Source organism: Mustela nivalis (assembly GCF_964662115.1).
Source record: "Mustela nivalis genome assembly, chromosome: 9".
NCBI lineage: Eukaryota > Metazoa > Chordata > Mammalia > Carnivora > Mustelidae > Mustela > Mustela nivalis.
Window position 1 is genome coordinate 33,876,146 of NC_139028.1, and position 20,126 is coordinate 33,896,271.

Genomic DNA, 20,126 nt, shown 5'->3' on the forward strand with positions numbered 1-20,126 from the left:
CACTGAAGGTAAAAAGAGGGAAATGGGGCATCCATTGGCTTCAGCTTTGCTTGTGAGCCCTGACTCTTTCTATGTTCAATAGCACACAGGATGATTAGGGAAGAAGATGTCATGGCTTCCCCTAGGAAATCTGTACCCTAGTAACTTATGGGGGATCCTCTGTGTTGGCCCCTTTCCCTGGTAAGCTGAGAAACCTAACTGGCTCTCCCACGACTGTCAGTCAGTTGGCATTCATGTCATAAAATTCTATCTGAGTCTGTCACCAAGACATCTTTTATCTAGGTCCTCTTTTTGGTGATGGGGTCTCAAGTTGTAGTTCTCTGGAATGAAAAAAAAAAAAAGAAGGTAAAAAATAAAATAAAGGGGAAATGGCTCCAAAGAAACAACTTCTCTTTCTTAAAAAAACTCATGGGCCAAAGATTCCCCTGGCATGGTCCATGGGTTCCCAGATATGCCTCTAACTGGAATTTGACTTTGTAAGTTCCCTCAGGATGAGCCCACCAGGTAGCACAGAGCCCCAGGTGAGTGATGGTGTGGGCTCAGTGCAAAGAGTGTAAAACCTGCAATCAGAAGATGGAAGCTTACTTCCAACTCTACCATGTGATAGCTGGGTGGCCTGGGGAAAGTTCCTTCACATCTCTGAGCCTCAGCTCCTTGAGTGTGGATGACAAGTATTTCCTGAGTATTTCCCAGGACTCATTTAAGGATCAAATGAAAATAGAGGTGAAACTCTAAGCTTGGGGCCCAGCAAAGCCAGGTATGATACTGGTTACCATTAAAATGAGCGCCTCTTGGTTTTTCCATAACTAAAAGCTAAGGCCTAAGACCGACACCAGGCTGTATACTGAATTCTGTTTTACACCAAATCACGTTAGCGAGCCCAAGTCCTTCTGTTTTAAAATTCTATCTTCCACTGTTTGCATATTTAAATGGAAATTCATTTGGATGGCAGCACGCTTGCAGCGAGACAGCAGCAACTAAATAAACGAACGATCTGCGATGGACGAGGCCTCGATACGGATGAGAACGCGGAACACCTGCAGGGACACCAGCCTGAGAGCGATCAGAGCTGATGGTCCTCTGGCTCCAGCACGTCACCCTCTGGGCCGGGCGCTCCCCCTCCCGCTGAAGAAAGCACCCTGCGCAATTAAGCACCTAATGTGTTTGTAGGGAGCAGGGAGGAGTCGGCTGTGTTTGCATGTTTAACGTCTCCCTTTTCTGTCCTGCTTTTCTTCTGCTGTCAGCCAGGGGAAAACCCTCATGGCCGCCCTACATTTGGAGAGGACAGAATGGAGGACATGCCCTAGAAGTTCAGAATTTGAGTCCCCACATCCACTCTCACCCAACAAAAGCAGCTGCGTTCACAAAGGTAGCTAAAGACTCTTAATTTTTTCTGTGAAAAGAGCTGAGGGGCCATGTCAGGATGCTTGCCCCCATCTTTTCTTGGGGCGCCTTGCGCTCTCTTAGAGGCCAAGCCCTCCCATTTGTGCTTGTGGATGGCAGGGCTACCTTTCCCTCTTCCCAGCTCACAGAGACAGTTCTCTGGCAGGTACCACGGTAAGGTCTGGTCGAGGCTTCCTATGCATCAGTATCCAGCCTGTTGTTCAAGGACCAACTCCCCTAATGCATCTTCCAGGGGCAGCAGGCATTGTCACTCTGCAGTTAGAAGACTGCTGACCAGCTCTGTGATTGTGGGTTCATCACATTAGATGAATCCAGTGCTATTCAGCTCATAGAGCAGTTCTGAGTATTAAATGCAGTAGTTCAAACCCAGGGCTGAGATGAGGTCTGTCACCTTGTCAACTACGAACCTCGGAGAGTCTCCCCTGGCCGCTCCACCACCCTCAACTACTCTTCCCCAAATTGCCATGGGACCCTTGTTGCATATCTGCACCATTTGCGAGCTATTTATATTACTTACTATCAGGAGTGCCTGCCTCTGAGAGCAGGAATTAGGTCCACACATACTTTTCTACCATGCGTGGCACTTAGTGTTTTGCCAAGCATAGGGTAGATATTTAACGAATGATTGATTTGTTAACCCAAGTCTGTTTTGCTTCCTGAACAATGCAAGAGTGAAGCCAGCACACCCATCCGTGCTCATCGGGAACTACTTCACGGCTTGTGCAGAGCGAAAGCCACCCTTTCTTTGGCTTATATTTCAGTGTGCTGTATGCATTCATTCATCCTCTCCCTAAGCATGTCTCGCATGCCCACCACATGCCAGGAATCTAGGACGTGGTATGAGGGCCTAAGCAGCCGAGGCTTCTAGCTTCAGTGGGCTTTAGTCATTGATCTGCTTGAAGTATTCACTCCTTTGAAAAAGAAAATATTGATGACTCAAAGTACAGAGAGATCTCCATAACCTGAAAAGCTTGATGGTGTGTACATGCACCTTACTATGCTTACCTGTCCTTCTGCTAGAAGAAGAGCCAAGGAGTTAGATGCTTTGCTCCACCTGTGCAGTTCATTTCCTCACCTATACAGAAAGCAGCCATGGGAAGAAACCACCTCGTTTCTAAAAACACTTATGTTCTATTTTAAGTGTTAATTTTTCATGCCCCCCTCTTTTTTTTAAGATTTTATTTGACAGAGAGTTAGAGAGCACAAGTAGGCAGAGTGGCAGGCAGAGGGAGAGGGAGAAGTAGACTCCCTGCTGAGTAGGAAGCCCGATGTGGGGCTTGATCCCAGAACCCTGAGATCATGAGATGAGCCAAAGGCAGACTCTCAATCAACTGAGCCACCGAGGCACCTCAATTCTTTACGTCTTTTCAAAAGGATATGGAGGGGTGGGTGCCTGGGTGGCTTAGTTGAGTCAAGGTCCAACTTTTGATTTCTGCTCAGGTCATGATCTCAGGGTCCTCGGATCAAGCTCTGCATCAGGTTCCACACATAGCACTGAGTCAGCTTGTCTCTCTCCCTCTGCTCCTCCCCTCCCCTGCCACTCTGTTGGCATACTCTCTCTCCCAAATAAATAAACTAATTAAATTTTTTAAAAAATGCATGTGGAGGAGCACATGGATGGCTCAGTCAGTTGAGCGCCCAACTCTTGATTTCAGTTCAGGTCATAATCTCAGGGTTGTGAGATTGAGCACCACATCAGGCTCTTCCCTGGGTGTGGAGACTGCTTGGCATTCTCATTCCTCCACCTCTATCATACCCCAACTCATGCATTTTCCCTCTCTCCCTGTCCCTCAAAAAAAAAAAAAAAAAAAAAAAAAAGGCAAAGCATGTGGCTATCTTAGAGTCTGAGCTGCAGATGTGGTTGGTCACCCCGATAAGGTCCTCCCCTGGTGAGCTATAGGGATTCTCCGATGTAGGGGGAGTGACTTTCTTGTTCCATTCCTATAACTTGTAGAGGAAGGAGCAGGAGTTTCCAGGACTCAGTCTTGACCAAAGGCACAGAGGACAACACAGTTGCTTCTTGGGATTCATAGAAATTAGTCCTATGGAGACTTCTCAGAAAAGAGTGAGACATGCAGTGGGATGGGGGGGGGGGAGGAAAAGAGGAAGAGGAGAAGAAGAAAGAGGGAAAGGAAAGGAAAGGAAAGGAAAGGAAAGGAAAGGAAAGGAAAGGAGTCAGGCAAGAGGGCTTCACTTACTTTTTTTTTTTTTTTCCCCTCCACTTGCTTTTGTGTATGACACACATACAGCCAAGTTCACAGAACGTAGTCTCAGTGAAGTGTCACCAACTAAACACACTCACATAGCCAATGCTCAGGCTAAGGAAGGAAGAGAACACAACACCCCACCCCTGACTCCCCAAACCCTTTGCTGTCCCAACTTCCTTTCCCACAGGTTCCTCCCCAGCCCATCAGCCCATCTCCTAGCACCTTAAGTCTGGGCGCCTGCTTTTGGACCTCCGTGCTGGGATCCTTCAGAATGTCCTCCCTATGGCTGGCCTCTTCTGTCCTACATTGTGCTGTGGGATTCATTTGTACCAGCACTTGAATTTGTGGTTGCCCTGCTCAGTTCTGTGTAGTACTCCACTGTGTGGATGTGATAATTATTATATCGCAGAGGAGAAATGTTCACACTTCAAACACGTGTAGAGAATAATAGAAAGACATCTAATTGTGCTGAGGTATTTATACTTCTTCGAGGAATTCTTTGTGACAATTACCCATAACTACAGTGCTAACAGTGAGCACTACTACAAAATGGGTATGAATTATGAATCATTATAACGGCTAATGCTTGCCTGTTCGGTAAAGAGCTCTATTTTGTTACCAAAATGAGTAGGGAAATGTGTGAAAAACATATTAGTCATCGAACCCCAGTTATCGGACACTTGGCTATTCATCCGAAAGGTGGCAGTTTGCAGTGCCCAGACACCGGCAAGTGTTCGTCAGTAAGCAACAGTCTTTAAAATGCTGGTTTTGAATCTTCTTAGGCGTAGAGTGACAGCAAACACTGGAAAAAAAAAGAAAATGAGGTGATGCGCAGAGGGAGAAGACAGCCGCGAATCGGGAGACACCTTTACACTCACTTAAATGATCAGGACAGAATCAGAGACTCAGCCGAAGGGCAAAGGTGCCTCGCCAAGCTACAATTATTCCCCACCTGTGACCTATGAATCGCCTTCTTCCATGGCCCAGCTCTCCTGGTGGAAGCAATTTTCATCCTCTGCTTCTTAGTTCACTGAGAAAGCATAAATAAATAAATAAGGAGCCCAGCTCTCCTTCCCCAAATTGCTTCCCCCACCTGCCTCTTCCCAGGGAAACCACCTTGTGAATTACAGCTGCTGGGGCCAAGGCTCTGAGGAATCTGGGCTTATCTCCTCCCCTGCACCCAGTGATAAGATAATGAGATGCAAGGCTCCGGTGTGTTTGACAAGCTGGTGGCTCCAGCAGGCGAGTTGAGCGGCTCAGGGGCTGGGATTGGAGATTAATTAATGCTAAAAGACACAGTTTGATGTGGCAATGAAATTTCGATTATAATAATCTCTAATTATCTTGTACCACGAGCGCCCTGACTCTCCCAGGTGTTTCTTCGTGGTTGGAAATTGCTATTTGTGCATGAAATAAAGCAGACTATGTTTTGGGGGGGAGGGGAGAGAGGGATGTAAGTGGGAGTGGGAAGAAAATATACAGTGCCCTGTTTGGAAGCAAGGGAGTATCTGGAGTACCCCTTTGGGGAACGTCCAACATTTGAGCAAAGTGAACTTGGCTTGGTTTTATTAGAAGTGTAACTGAGGGGGGACCCAGGTAGCTCAGTCAGTTAAGCATCCAACTCTTGGTTTTGGCTCAGGTCATGATCTCAGGATCATAGGATCAAGCCCTGCATCAGGCTCCATGCTCAGCAGGGTGTCTGCTGAAGCATCTCTTGTTTCCCTCCCCCTGTGCCACTCCCCCCACTAGAATGCTCACTCTCTTTCTCTTTCTAAAACAAATAAATAGAAAGAACTGGAGCAGAGCAGTCAGAAGGGTGGAGGGAGAGGGACAAGCAGACTCCCCTCTGAGAGCAGGGCCCGAGGTGGCACTCAATCCCAGGACCCAGAGATCATGACCTGAGCCAAAATCAAGAGTCTGATGCTCAATCAACTGAGACATCCAGGTGCCCCCCGACAAAAATGTGTAACTGGGGCCAGACAAAAATGTGATGAAGGAGCCAAACTTGTCTCTTGGCAATCCCCTCTTTGCTACACTATGCCACCTCTATGTATATTGGAGACAAAGTCCCCTTGTGGGGCACAAATTAAGTCTCATGTTTCCAGGTACCATCAGAAGTCTTTTTCATAATAAGGATTTCACCCTCGGAAAGGAACACAAGTCCCAATGAGTTAGCACTTGGACAAAAGGAAATATAACCTCCACAGGGGAGAACAAGAATCCCATATTCCCACTGCAGACAGCTGTTGCCCTAAATCCCCTGAAGCCCAGACATCCATGGCAATAGCCATGTTTGCCAACAATGCAAGCTATTCAAGGCTGTGGAGCTTTAATTTGGCTGCCAGATGACTTTCAAAGCTTGGAGAAGTCTTCCAGCCAGGTGAGGGAATTGAAATATTTCAGGAAATACATGATATGGGCGCAGGAAGAGGAAGGGAAAATCTCTCAACCTCAACACACCTGAAATCAGCAAGACATTAAAAGAAATGCATCTAACTTATTCAGGGATGCTCCTCACATGGCCCCGGACCACACCTAAGCCGCTCCTCAGGGACCCTTGGTGTCACTGGCCATGCATAAGAAGTACTCTTGGCCACACAAGAGCAGTGTAGACGTGGACAAGTTCCTTAACATTTCTAACTCTGTTCTTTCACTTGCAAAATGTGGGGAATGATAGTTATTAATAGTTCACAGAGAGTACTTTAAGGGTTTGGCATGCAGTAAATGCTCAATAAACATGGTTGTTACCAAGCATATTTTAAGTGTTTGTGGGCCATTTGCCCAAGCACACAGATATTTGAAAAGCTTTTAGGTAGGACCGTGTGTGTGTGTGTGTGTGTGTGTTTTAGAACTAATAGCTCATCAGTTTTATTTGGGGCATGTCTGGTAGCAAAGAGTCAGACACCCAAATGATACTCACGTCTCATCCTCATGCTCAATACCAATTATGCTGCTCTCTAAGGAAATTACTGCCTCTGTCGGAATCTCATTATGTGTCAGGAGTGTTGCTGGTCCACGCAGACCAAGTGCTACTACCTGAGTTGAAGCCTGGGGTATCTTTTGCTGGAGACATAAAAATAAAAGAGTAGGCTGAAGTATTGTCAAAGTTCGTAAAAATCAAAACATGGCCCTGAGGAACTGCTGTGCCCTGGGTGCAGGGGCAAGCATCCGGCCGGAATGCAGAAGTGGGTACCTAAGAACTAGGGATATGGGACAAAGACAAACAGAGTAAAAGAGAAGGACACAGGTCTTGCAAAGGGCCGGTTGGTGGACTCAGGTTTGGGAGGCATCCTGTGTGTGGTCTGTGAGTGACAGAGTGCCCAGCCAGTCGCTCAGCTCTCTGCTAGGCTCCTGGGTCAGAAGTAGAGAGATCATGAGCTGTGCCCTTGTGAAACTTGTTACTGGGAGCTTGGGGAATTTTTTCTCTTCTTCCTTTAAATGAAGATGACAGAGGTCTTCCCAGGGACTTAATAACGGAATCAATGAAGAGGAAAATCCATGTGGCTGCAAATACATTTAAATTTTTTTTTTTCTTTTTAGCTTTACAACCAGTACAGAATGCCTAAGTCATTTCCTCCAAGGCTCTCTCAGTCTGATCATTTCTAGTTATGCTGGGGTGGAACCCCTTTTCTACCTAAGCCCATGGAAGCTCTATCCTTCCCTACCTTCCACCGTCCAGGTTTGTGTGGCTGTCCAGCCCCTGATACATGGACAAGGTTTGCATCCTAACCTAGGGACACCTGCTTAGAGAGAGCAGAGTTCTGAAAACAAGCAGCTCTATGGTGAGGGCATGTGCCAACGCAGATATCCATACATTGAATAATTGGCTGACTGGGGAGAATAGGACACTCTGTTGCCTTTTGCTCACACTTATCTGCTTAAAATTGCTTCTACTGATGGAAGAAAGCAACTAACTTACAAGAAATACCCTGGAGGATGCATGGATACATGCACTCGATTTTGAAATGGGAGTATTTACATTTGGTTGGTTTGGCTGAGCAGAGGATAGAACCTCATTTGTTTTCCATTAGACCCACAATCTGTGTACAAAAATAAAGGATCCAAATTTGTATTTTGCTAAAGGAGGTGTATCAGTTAGGACTAGGTCTAGCTGCAAGTCATAGAAACCTGAAAAATTATGACTTAAATAATATAGAAATCCATTTTGCATTCATAAAATTCTAAAGACAGGCAGCCCAGGGCTGGTAGCCCAGCCCTGGCTCTGTAGACCAGCCAGGACCAGTGCTGAGCCGTGCCAGCCAGAGTGTGATGCTTGGCCTCGTGGTCATCAGAGGTCTAGCCATCATGTAATCCACCTTCCGAGTAGAACAAAGAGAATAGGAAAGGTCAAAGAGCATGAACCAACTATGTTTGAGGACAATTCTTGGAAGCTTCCACCCAGCCTCTTGCTGGCTAGAACTTAACCACAGGGCTACATCCAACTGCAAAGGAGTTTGGGTCACCTGTTCCACTAAATTCTAGAGGTTTTATGACAGTAATAATATTGGATATTGAGATAGGAAATTAGCAATCTCCACTTTGGATCAGGAGAAATCTATTACACTTATTATCCAAAAATCAGATTTTCCCCAAAGGAGATGCTTCTCAAAATAGTTTTTTCTCTCTTCCAAGGCTCAACTTAATCTCTCGTGATTCATCTTAACTACAAAGATTTGGGTAAGCCCTTTTAAATTGAATCTAGGTGAAAGCCTTGGAAGTTTTCAAGTTTGCTTGACCCTTCTACATTCTTGGTGTTACCTTTCCCATACTTCACTTGAGTTGAATATAAATTTTTATGTGGTAAGGGTTTGCCAATTCCGATTATTTGTTTCTAAATTATCCTCTCATTCCTTAGCCTTCATTCTCCCTGCATAGACCAAAAAGCCTCGTCACGGAAATGAGATCTATAGTCAGAGAAGAAGTCAAGAGTTAAGGATTCTTAGCATATGATCCAAACATGATCCAATAGACAACTTTAGAAATCTACATTTTCTCTTTGTTATATCCCCCCAGGTTAGATCATGATAATCACCTTCTGCCATGGGATCTCTTGGAGGTTAGTTAGTGATCTGTATTTCAGGTTGAGGCTTTTATTGAATATTTTTTTCTCCATATCTCTGGCACATTATATGAAATTTTAACTAGAGTTTGTTAAGGATTTAGAATTTTTTTCCTCTAAAAAGCTAATATTTAATGGTATATTTGTGATATTATTCTTCAGAGCCAGGGAATCAGTTTGGATGAAAAACACGGAAGGTAAAACCATGCTTTCAGAAACCGATAGTTTCCTCCCGTTTTTGTGGTCCTCTGTGTTCCACAGTGGGTAGCCCCCTTCTCAGTATTCCCTAGCAAACTCTGTTCTATTGGTCAGAGTGACATCGAATGGTTGAGGAAGTACAGCATGGTGGTAACTCAGGGATGCATTTGGAAACGTATGGGTTTTAGTAGGGCTCTGGCCCCTACTAACAATTTGCTTAGCCTTTCTGATTTGTAGATCTGTCACCACATAACATGTAGTGTGAGGCATTGTGAGAAGTTCATGAGACAGTGTGTAAAGCATGCTTAGCTTACTAATTGTTCAATAAAAGTGTGTGTGTGTGTGTAATAAATGAACTTACTGCCTAAAGTTCCCAGACAGAGGAAACCACCCAAACCACAGAAAGTACCCAAACTGATAAAATTTTCAATCAGCCTAACTTCTCAATTTTGTTCTATTTCCTGCCTGTGTTATTGTTAGGTATTTTCAAAGCCGGATGGATTTTTAAATCACAATATATATTGTTCTCTGGAAGTTCCCTCTAATGTGTGTAAAAGAGATTAAAACCATTAAGAGATTGGAGTATTTTTTTTAAACTACATGTTTTCACTATAGACAGTAGCAGTTGACTCACAGCTAAAAAGGCTGTGGAAATAAGCACTGTAATACTATCACTTTCCCCTTAATTAAGTCATTATTTCCCATTGTCATTCACTTTTGTTACTGCAATTTTCATCATTGTTTGGTCCTAATTGTAAATTTAAATGCATTAGAGTCCCACAACCTAAGATTCGGTTACCTTTTCTCCATTTTGATTGGTTCATGCATTTTTACATGTTTGAGGATGTCTCTGTCTCTTTCATGCCTTTAAAAAGCCACCCAGCCGCCATAATATTTTGCGGGCACCTTGTATTTCCCTCACATTTTGGCAGACACTGTCGTCATGTCATCTGGCATTGATGTTACCTTGCAGAAGTCTGAGATGAGTTTGTGTTCACTTATTTTTGTCTAGTGACTCTTTTTTCCTCCTAGGTGCCAGGTAGTTCTATCACGTGATCAGGGTATATTTCAGCAGAGATCGCTTTGAAACAATATTTCAAGGAACACAGAGGGCTCCTGTGATCACACACTCAGTCATTCCTCAGTTTCAGGGCTAGGCTCCTATCTTGCCTACTTTGAATATTTTCTCAGTATATGCATTAGGGCTTTTGGTCCAGGAATGACACTTTTTCTTATGCTTAATTCCCACCATACTCTCTTCCTCAACACTTGGTAAGAGTATCTCAAGTCTTTCTTTTATGCCATTAATTGAATTGGCCATCCTGTCCCCTCTTTTGTTATTGACCCCCGATGGATTAGTCCTAGAATCCTCAATTCGGGCCTTAGAGCCATAGTCTTACTTTTTCATCTCAGTCTATTGTTTTTCAATCTTTTCTCTAATTCCTGTTTTATTTTGCATTCATGCTCTTGTCACGTCATGGTACGAACCAAAGCACTTCGAGACAATATTCTTACGCATTTCAAGTTGGAGTTCTGTCCAAACAGGATTTTTCATTGACGTTTGCAAGCAAAGTTCCTTTCCTTATTTCTGATTTGTCCTTCTTCCTTTATTCTGTGATGTTTGCGTCTTGTCTCTGTACTTCCTTTCATCTTGCTTATTCTTTGGGCAGCATTGTTGAGACCATCTATTTGTTCCGATACTCTCTTCTCACTGCACCCAAAACGTGTTCTGAGAGCCAGGAGTTTGGTGTTTTCCTTCACTTTTACCATAGCCTGAGGTTCCAACAAGGGGAAGAGGTCAAATGAGTCTGTTTGAAGTATGTCTTAATAACTGGGCTCTGATTTATCCTCTCATATTTTGTTAGATGTACCCCAAGGGGGCTTACCCTGAACTTCAGAGCACTTTACTTTGCAACTCTGAAGACTTGGCTTCAGACAGCAGGAAGTCAATCCTCTTTGAGAGGTTATTCTGTTTCCTTATCACCCATGTTACCAATCTCTTCCGACCCATGGACTTCAAACAGAACTTAATATGGGATGCACTGTATTGAAAGAGAGGCCCAGTGTTAAGTGATTATTGTGGTTTGATTCAATCCATGAAACTCAAACTTTTCTATACATCTGTTAAGATAGCCCTATCTTCCAAACTTTAAAAAAAAAAAGGGGGGGGGTTCAAGTTTGCTGCATAGTCCTGTCCATGTTTCTACCCAAGGTTTTGAGGTTCTGCTCCCCCTACTCTTCACCCCACCCCCAACCCCCACACAACAGCCATGCCATTGAGAAGAGCAAACAGCTGGACATAAAACCTATTTTGGTCTTCTTAATGAATCTACTTCTATCATGGAGAGCAATTTCAGAATCTTGAAGGGAGTGATTCTGTTCCTTATGGTATGGTATGTTCAGCCAAATGTACATGAGGAGCAGAAAGAGAAAATGAGGTGGCCCAAAGTCATGAATCTCCGAAGCAGCCCACCTCTGTCTCTTCAAGGCTGTGTTGAACCAAAACCCCCCTGTGAGCTGTTTTGAATTGCAGAACTGTTTGCAAATGAGCTTGGAGCACACTGGGTAAACCAGGATGGTTGGTAAATTCTATTTCACTTCACCAGTGAGCTGAAAAAGCATTGGATAATATGTTATGAGTTGTAGATCTGTTTGATTGCATTGTTGCAAAGTGGGAATTGTTTTGCAACATAGATTCTTAATCACTGAGGCATCTATGATTGAATGCGTCGAAAATTGGCTGGAATTGAAAGTTAACTATACTGCAGACGGCTTATTCTGGTGTATAATTGAAAATAAATTCTAATAACTCTTCTCGAAAGAGCTGCTCAGAGAAAATTTCAAGCCCCCCGAAAAAAAAAAAAGTGCTTTCTCAAAAAGACTCTTCCTCTGCATAATGAAGTAATGAAAACAAAGCCTAACCTAGTTTTTCTATGATTTGAATACACTGACCAAAAAAAAAAAAAAAAAAAAAAAAAAAGTTGATACTAAACATTCTTAAACTTACTTTGTAATATGTTTCCCGAGCCTTTATGCCAGAGAGGTCTTATCGCTTCTCTTTGAAGTCACTCTAGGATCATTTCACACAAAGACAGGAGTTTAAAAAAAAAAAAAAAAAAAGTATGAGCTTTTGTAATCAACCGGCCTTAAGTTTGAATCTTTGCTCTGGCCTCACTAACTTGGTGACATTGGCAATTCTTTTTTTTTTTTTTTTTTTTTTCCTGAGCTTCCATTTCTATCTCTATCTCTGCAAAGAGAATTTAATAATATAATCTAATTTTCCTTGCTCTGTATAGCTATTGTAAATATGAGAAATGATATAACTATGTGGACAGTATTTTGTACATCATTGGCACTCAACACATTAGAAATTATATATGGATGTGTGTATATATACATAAAGCCTATGTAGCCATTCATACATTCCTATTTTACTCAAATATTTGCCCAATTCTGCACAACTACAGCCAGGGAACATGTAAGACAATCAGGAGAAAATGCCTAGCCCCACCCAGGAAGAGAAGCTTACCGTTCTGGTCCTGGATTCAGAGAGACTATAGCTATAATCCTGGCCTGAATATTATTAGCCTCTCTAAACCTCAATTTTTTTCATCTGTGAAATTGAAGTAATAACTTTATATATTTTATTAGGTTGTGGTAAATAAAATTACGCAGAGTATCTGTCCTATATAAGTTTTTTTCTAATATGCACTTGTCAGAGCAACTACACTGTCTCTGCTTGGCTCCAGAGCTGACTGGACCAAATATGAGTTTCAGAATCATATAGATCTTGGCCCCCCCCCCCACTTCCCTTCCATGGGTTGTGTAACCTGGAGCACACTATTGCCCATCTTGTGTGAAACCCTATATTCTCCTACATCAGACAGAGATGCTAACACCTCACAGTGTAATGAAGAGACTTTACCGAGATCCCATGCATGGTAGGCACCAACCCATGCTAGTTGTCTCCAGAACCCCTCTCCAATGGTCTTTGGTCTAGTTTTAGGCAGAGTTAGACTTTGACATTGCTTTCTCCGTAGTTTCAGGAGTAGCTAGATAGTTATCTCTGAGGTCAGGTGAGACCCCAGATTGCCCATGAAAGCTGGCAATTTTACCTCTGAAGAAATAGTCCACTACTCACCTGTCGGCCTCTGAGTGAAACATCTTTCTCTTTGTCCATGGCGACAGATGCGGGTGTGCCTGTTCAAGCCGTCCCTCGGTCTTTTCCTGGTTAGCTCCAACAGCACTGTTCTCATTCCCTTCTAAAATGAAATCCAGGGGGACCTGGCTGGCTCAGTCAGTACAGCATGTGACTCTTTTTTTTTTCTTTTTAATATGTTTATTATGTACTTTACATTGAGCATTTCAGAAAAGAATTACAATGATTTCAAAATACAATTTGATAAATAGCCTTTATAATTACACCCAATCAATATCTAGAATTGTATGTAGACCCTATGCAGCTAACAACTACAGAACAATTTTAATCTCAGGGAAGAGAAACATGCACAATCACTGAAGTCACTTTGCCAGAGTGGGTTTTTTTTTTTTTTTGGGTTGTTTTAAAGATTTATTTATTTATTTATTTGACAGAGATCACAAGTAGGCTGAGAGGCAGGCAGAGACAGAGGGAAGCAGCCTACCTGCGGAGGTTGATCCCCACCCAGGACTGTGGGATCATGACCTGAGCCCAAGGTAGAGGCTTTAACCCACTGAGCTCCCCAGGCGCCCTCCAGAGTGTTTTTTTTAAAAAACATGATTCACATTTGTTTCAAGTACACATACATCCATTGGAAGAGTTAAATTAGACCATTGATGTTAACACCTTAAAACTATGTATGATCTTTGTCACCTTAAAAGAAAATTCCGTTTAGTACAAAGAAATTCAAGAAGAAATTTCAGGACCCTTGATCAGAAGCTTCGGTGTGTGTTGTACTATTCTGGTGTACATAAAGGTTCAAGTAAGACCAACAAAGAATGTTTCCTCTTCCCACTGAAGACACAATCAAAGGAACAGGTGAACCAGCATCCTATAAACTAGTCAGCCATCAGGACGTTACCAATAAAGGACGTTTTATGTGTGTGAGGACATTTAAAAGCCTCTGCCAATGTTACAAAAACAAAACATTTAGAGTATTACTTATGAGTACAAGCATAATTGGTGTTTTGTCTTCTATAAATAATCATCTTTGAAATGCTCAAAGTGAGTTCCAGCTGTGGCTCTCTTCTGACGTGAGAAGAGGTGGGTTCACACGGGATGATCTACTGATTCACCTTCTCAAAGTATTCTTTGGAAGGAGTTGGATGTGGCTTGATCATAGGAGAATCCGGGGTCCAGTTCACTGGGCAGACTTCTCCATGGCTTTCCACAAACTGGAATGCCTTCACCAGGCGGAGGGTCTCTTCCACACTTCGGCCCATGGGGAGATCGTTGACACTCAAATGCTTGATGATGCCTTTGGGGTCAATGATGAAGAGGCCTCTCAGAGCAATTCCGGAGCCTTCCAACAGCACACCATAGTCTCGGAAAATCTGTTTATTCAGATCTGACAAGAGTGCGATGTTCATGTGGCCCAAGCCGCCATTCTTCCTTGTTGTGTTGACCCAGGCGAGATGGATAAAGTGGGAATCCACTGAAACTGCAACAACTTCACAGTTCACGTCGTGAAATTCATTGGCTTTGTCGCTAAAAGCAACAATTTCTGTAGGACACACAAAGGTGAAGTCCAAAGGATAGAAGAAAAGCACCAAATATTTTCCCTTAAAGTCATCGAGGGTTAGGTCTTTGAACTCTCCATGGACAAGGGCAGTGCTCTTAAAATAGGGTGCGTGCTGAGTGGCGGCAGGAGCGTGGTATGAGGGACTGGTGCTAAAAGCGAATTTTGCTTGACCAGAACCAGACCACAATACATTCGTCAGGCATGTTCTTCGGGAAGCAGCAGGTCTGAGGGTTGCAGAGGCAGAGATGCCCCAAGGAACAGAACTCATATGTCGGGCAATCGAAGCCCCGAGAAATCTTCCCAATGCGGCCGCCATCTTCAGTGCGCGCGAGATTCGCCAGCATGTGACTCTTGATTGTAAGTTCTAGCCCCACATTGGGTGTAGAGATTACTTAAAAATTAAAATAGAAACAAAACAAGCAAACAAACACCAAAGGCCAGAGAGATTGCTACTCCTGAAGCTATTTGTTATTGTTCTTTTTCTCATGGAAGGCCTGAGTCAGTTTCCATGGAAAAAAATTGAATTACATTTTAAAAAGCCAAATAGCAGGAGGAAAGACACTCCAGCTGCTCGAGCAGTAATATCAAAGGATAGTGTGTGCAGGTTACGTATGCTTTCAACCTTCTGCACACAGCTACATCATATCCCTGCTTCCCAAACTGGGTGCACGAGCCCCACCTCTATTCTCATGTCCTTGCAGTTGGCCCATCGCCCATGCCATGCTGTTTAGGTTGTCTCTGCTCTTACCATGCCAGCAGCTTTACCTACTACTCATCCTATGTCTCCTGCTGGAGAAGAAAGCCTGGCCCCAAATCAAGGCTGTCTAGCTGCAAATAGATAACTGGCTTCTTCTGACTTTAATTAAGGGTGAGTCTTACCTGCCCCTAATCCTGTCCTCTGCTCACCTCTGCCACCACCTAACCCCTTTCTAGTTCTAGTGCCCAAGTCAAAAGAATATTGTCCTTAGGTAGCTACTCTGCATAAAAATTTACCTCCCAGAAGCCAAGCTAGCCTGACGGTGAGCAAGAGAATGTATCTTGCAGAGATGTTATAAGGATGAGCCAACAACGGAAGTTCTTGGAGCAGATATGCTCTCAAAAATTATAGAATGTTCTATTTCTTCCTAGACGTTGATTCCAGTCCCTTCTTGTAGCTCACCTTCACGGTGTACTGATAATCAACAAGTACAGTCACCCTCAATGGTCCTCTGTCCTAAATAGCTACGTCCTACTGGGTCACACTGGCTGCCTGAACCTGGCATCACCTCCACAGTTTGACCCTATTATCTAAGGAGATCCTTTGATTTTGACAAGCACTTGTTCTCATGCAGTATAAACGCTTCTGGGAGGAAGAGTATAGATGTATTGGTTTGTGGAAATTACCAATTACAGGAAAGTTGTGCCCTTATTAATAAGGTTAGGAGTGTTATCATCATAGGAGAATCAGATGGGAGTCTATTAAATTTAAAACGCTTAGGAAAACCTTATTCAAAAGTGGGCTTAGAAAAAGATATGAGGGCATGTGTTGTAATGAGCCCTGGGTATTACCTAAGACTGATGAATCACTGAACTCTACCTCTGAAACTAATAATACATTATATGTTAATTAATTGAATTTAAATAAAATAAAATTTAAATAAAGATATGATAATGCTCTATTAATGATAAGTAAATCAGATAAAGAAGACTGTACTCTAGAATTTCTCTGGCTAATAGGCATAGGCTGGCGGCTTCAAGTCCTATCTGTTATGATCACACTTGTATCTCCTTTTGAAAGACTTGAAGGCCATACTATGTGTTTAGAAAAAGTAGATGCTACTTCTACATTCTTCCACTACGTGATTGGAGGATCTTGAACATTCTCTTTGGTAGTAGTTTTATTATCTCTAGATTTATTATCTCTAGAATCTCTAGAATGTTAAAATAAATAAATAAATAAATAAATATACACATATACATATATGCATATATACATTTGTATATATACACACATATACACATATATGTATGTATATGTGTGTATATGTATATATGTGTATATATACACATATATATGTGTATATATACACAAAAATATTTTCAAATGGCATGCAGGGAGAAATATATACATACATATATATATTTCTCCCTGCATGCCATTTGAAAACATTTTTTAAAGTTAAAATACAGAAAATTTAACAACAGTAATAGCTCAGCCTCCTGAAGTACTTACAGGCACTCTTCTGAAAACTTTTACATGAATTAACTCAATCTTTGCAGGAACCTTAAAAGGGTGCTTATTATTATTATGCTTATTTGACAAATGAGACACTGAGACACAGAGAGGCTGATTAACTTGCCTACGGCCACACAACTCATGAATGAAAGCTGGGGTTTAAGTTAGGCCATCTGAGCCCATGCTGGCTCCCTTCTCTCATATGGCTTCCTTAACCAATTTAGGAAGGTGGGAGTCACAGCAGTACATGAAGAAGTATTCTAGAATGTTAAGATATTTGTTAGCATGGAGATAATTGCAGTCATATCATTTGGAATGCAAAATAATAAGGTTGGTTTTTTTTTTTCTTTTTCTTTTTCTTTTTTTTTTTTCTTTCCTTCTTTCCTGGCTTGGGGCATTTCCTGAGAAGTTGCTGACTGCCCCTTCTTTTCATTGCTGATAGTATTTACTTTCCAAGGAAAAATCACTATTTATCAAGTAGAATTTGGTAATTAAAAAGAAAAGCTACTTTCAATAAAGTCTTAGAAGTCCAAAAAAAGGACATGTGCTACTTTTCACCTTAACCGCAGACATCCTACTTAGTAGTTCAGATACATAGACCTAGTCACAAGACCTATTTTACTGTTAAGCCAAGAGGTGGAAGATTCTCTCTCCACAAACGTTGCCCCTCTCCTGCCATGCAAAGGCCTATTCAGGCACCTCACTGGAGAAGTTGACAGCTCTTCAGTAGGGGGAGGGGTGGCCAATTCCCCTTTCCTTTTCAGTGAGCCTGGGAAAAACGGGAGCATCCCTCCCAGGAGAGGGTAGAAGCAGCGATTCTCCAATTCTGATGATGTCTTTTTGTTTCCTGTTTATTTTTTGCTTATTCCGCACCTTCCTTGCACTTGAGAAGAATATAGACTTCAAAGGGCCTCCTTACACCTGAAAAGACTATGAAATGACGTGGAAAAAGATAAGACTTCCACATGCTGGAAGGATTAACATACACAACTTAATTTTGTGATTAGAGACAAAGACTAAAAACAAAAACAGGCTCAGGAAAGTTTTAGATACATATAACTTGAAATTGATTATCAAGAGAGAATGTGCAGTATTTGGCTCAACCTGGTGCTTTGAAGGTAGAGCTCAGAGAGGATAATCACCCTTCCCAATAGCGGCTCCCTCGAAGGCTCTCATAAGCCATATTTGGCTATTGCCTGAACCACGGGGTTGACCTAATTTGCCAATTCTTGTCTTATTAAATGAGGCTGACTCTACCTCCACTGCTTTGGGAAAAAAAAAAAAAAAAGCATAAAATATGAATCCAGAGGCCAGACCGTAGGACCTCACACTCCACAGGAGACTTCAATTAAGTGCAGTGGGGACTCCTAAACCAGGGACCCAGGTGAGCTCGGTATGGAAAATAGTGATGAAGGTTTCTCATGCTTGTAGATACCCTTGCCCACCCTCTCCAAAACTACTGTACCAGGATCTCCCAGGAGGAATTTAGAGAGCAGTATTGTTTCAAATCTTTACAGGTGATGCCCAGCTGAGGCTGAGAATGACCGTCACATGGATTCTCCTCATTGGTGACCAGAGGCCACTAGTGCCTACCTTGTTTTTTACCTGCCAAGTTATAGTACTAAATGAGTTTCTTGCTTTTTTCCAGATGCTAAAATCAGCACTGTATGTTAGATGTTAATACATATCCTTTTGTATAGACCAGAAATTGGTCTACACAACCCTTGTGCTTATTTGTCACTTGAGGCAATAAATGGATGTCCTCCTCACTGGAAATATCTGTTAATTTCTCTAGTCATACTTACATTCTGTACCCAGACTGACATTATGGTGAGGATAATGATGATGATTTCCCAATTTACTAGACTGAGTAATGAAGTAATAGACATGTCTTGGAAGGGGCGTCAGGAGTTGCATTTGATAGTCCACCCCCTGGACAAGGAGTGACCTTGGACAAGTCACTAACCTTATTGAGTCTTATGGGTTTTTTGACTTCTAAAAAGAAGGGAGTTAGACCAGCTTGTTGGTTCTCAAAAGGCATTTCACAGTAGAATCCTTTTTAAACAAAACAGATTAAAGGGATTGTCTCTGGCTGCAGCCAGGGGTTAGATGGTAGAAGCAGAGTCCCAGGACTCTGAGGTCTCTCTGAGACTACCATGAGCCCTCTGGTCTGCTGAGCTCAGAAGGGGCGAGGAGATTTGAATCTTATTGATTGAGGTCAGTCTGGGTGCTCCAGCCATCAGTCTGTTTACCTTTTCCAATGTCAACCCCTCTTTTTGGGGAGAAAGAACAGCAGAGATGGGAGTCGGTGGTGGTCGTGAGTAGTACCCTAACTGCTGATTTACGGTAATAGGTGACCCCTGAGTTTTTTTTTTTTTTTAAAGCTCCCATATTCTAGATTTTAAGAGTTTGCTCCTTAAAGTATCTCTTAAAATTAAGTAGAGAACAATAAGAGAGACCCATCAAAATTCTGGTGATTTTTACCACACAACTGTTGCCTGGCATAAAGTGCAGCCACTCTGGAACAACTGACCGTGCTGAGTAACTGTGATGCTCATTCCAAACAGAGACTGAAGGATGGGAAGTGTTGGGAAGAGAGCCCCAGGCTGAAGGCCCATCAGGAGTCATCAACATATTAGAAAGTCAAAGCACTCCAGAGTTGGCAGAGTGGATAACCTTTCTAGTCACCCTTCTAGAAACTGAAGAGAGAGCCAGATAGTCGCTTGTCAAAAGAATAACAATTTGGGGAAGTGCAAGAACTGACTTTGAAACAGATGAAACAATATAAAACTCCAATAAACTCAGGTATCACTCTGGAATTAATGGAGGACAAATTGGCTCTGCTGTTAACTTAAATACCCATCTGCTCACATCCCTGGAGCCCATAAATTTGTGGGGCTAATTAGTTGTTGCCATCCTGAGAGCAGCAGGGGGCTAACCACATTCCCTGGAGTTTTGTTACACACAAGCCCATTTCCCTGCCTCTTCAGACACCTGAGTTGGAGGGGTAGGGAGAGGAAAGGAGATGGCCCATCCTGGAGTGATCCAAAGAGTTTGAATGAGAGTGATGGGCGTCCATGTCCTCATCTTGATCTTCCTGAAAGAAAGGTATTGAGAAATCGCCAAGCCTATTTACATTTTCTCCACTCTTATATATTTTTGTCATCAGGTCTACAACAACAGTGCTTTTTCTCATCTATCCAATTAACATCCCGCCCCCTCCCTCGGTCCCCCTCTGCTGCCTAACTTGACTTCTCTAAAAGCGATTCTGTCTATACCAGAAACGTGAAGCCTTAATATAGGCTCTTCAGCATAATCGCTTC

General features: G+C 42.7%; 1 protein-coding gene and 1 pseudogene across 6 annotated transcripts in view; one reads left to right on the forward strand and one right to left on the reverse strand.

Annotated features, from left to right (window-relative positions):
* NTM (neurotrimin) overlaps window positions 1–20,126 on the forward strand; it is a 943,341-nt gene that overhangs the window by 239,627 nt on the left and 683,588 nt on the right. The gene's annotated exons all lie outside the window — the stretch shown is intronic.
* On the reverse strand, window positions 13,185–14,920 carry LOC309840817 (thioredoxin-dependent peroxide reductase, mitochondrial pseudogene; annotated as a pseudogene). Its single transcript has one exon. The product of its transcript is annotated as a thioredoxin-dependent peroxide reductase, mitochondrial pseudogene (transcript).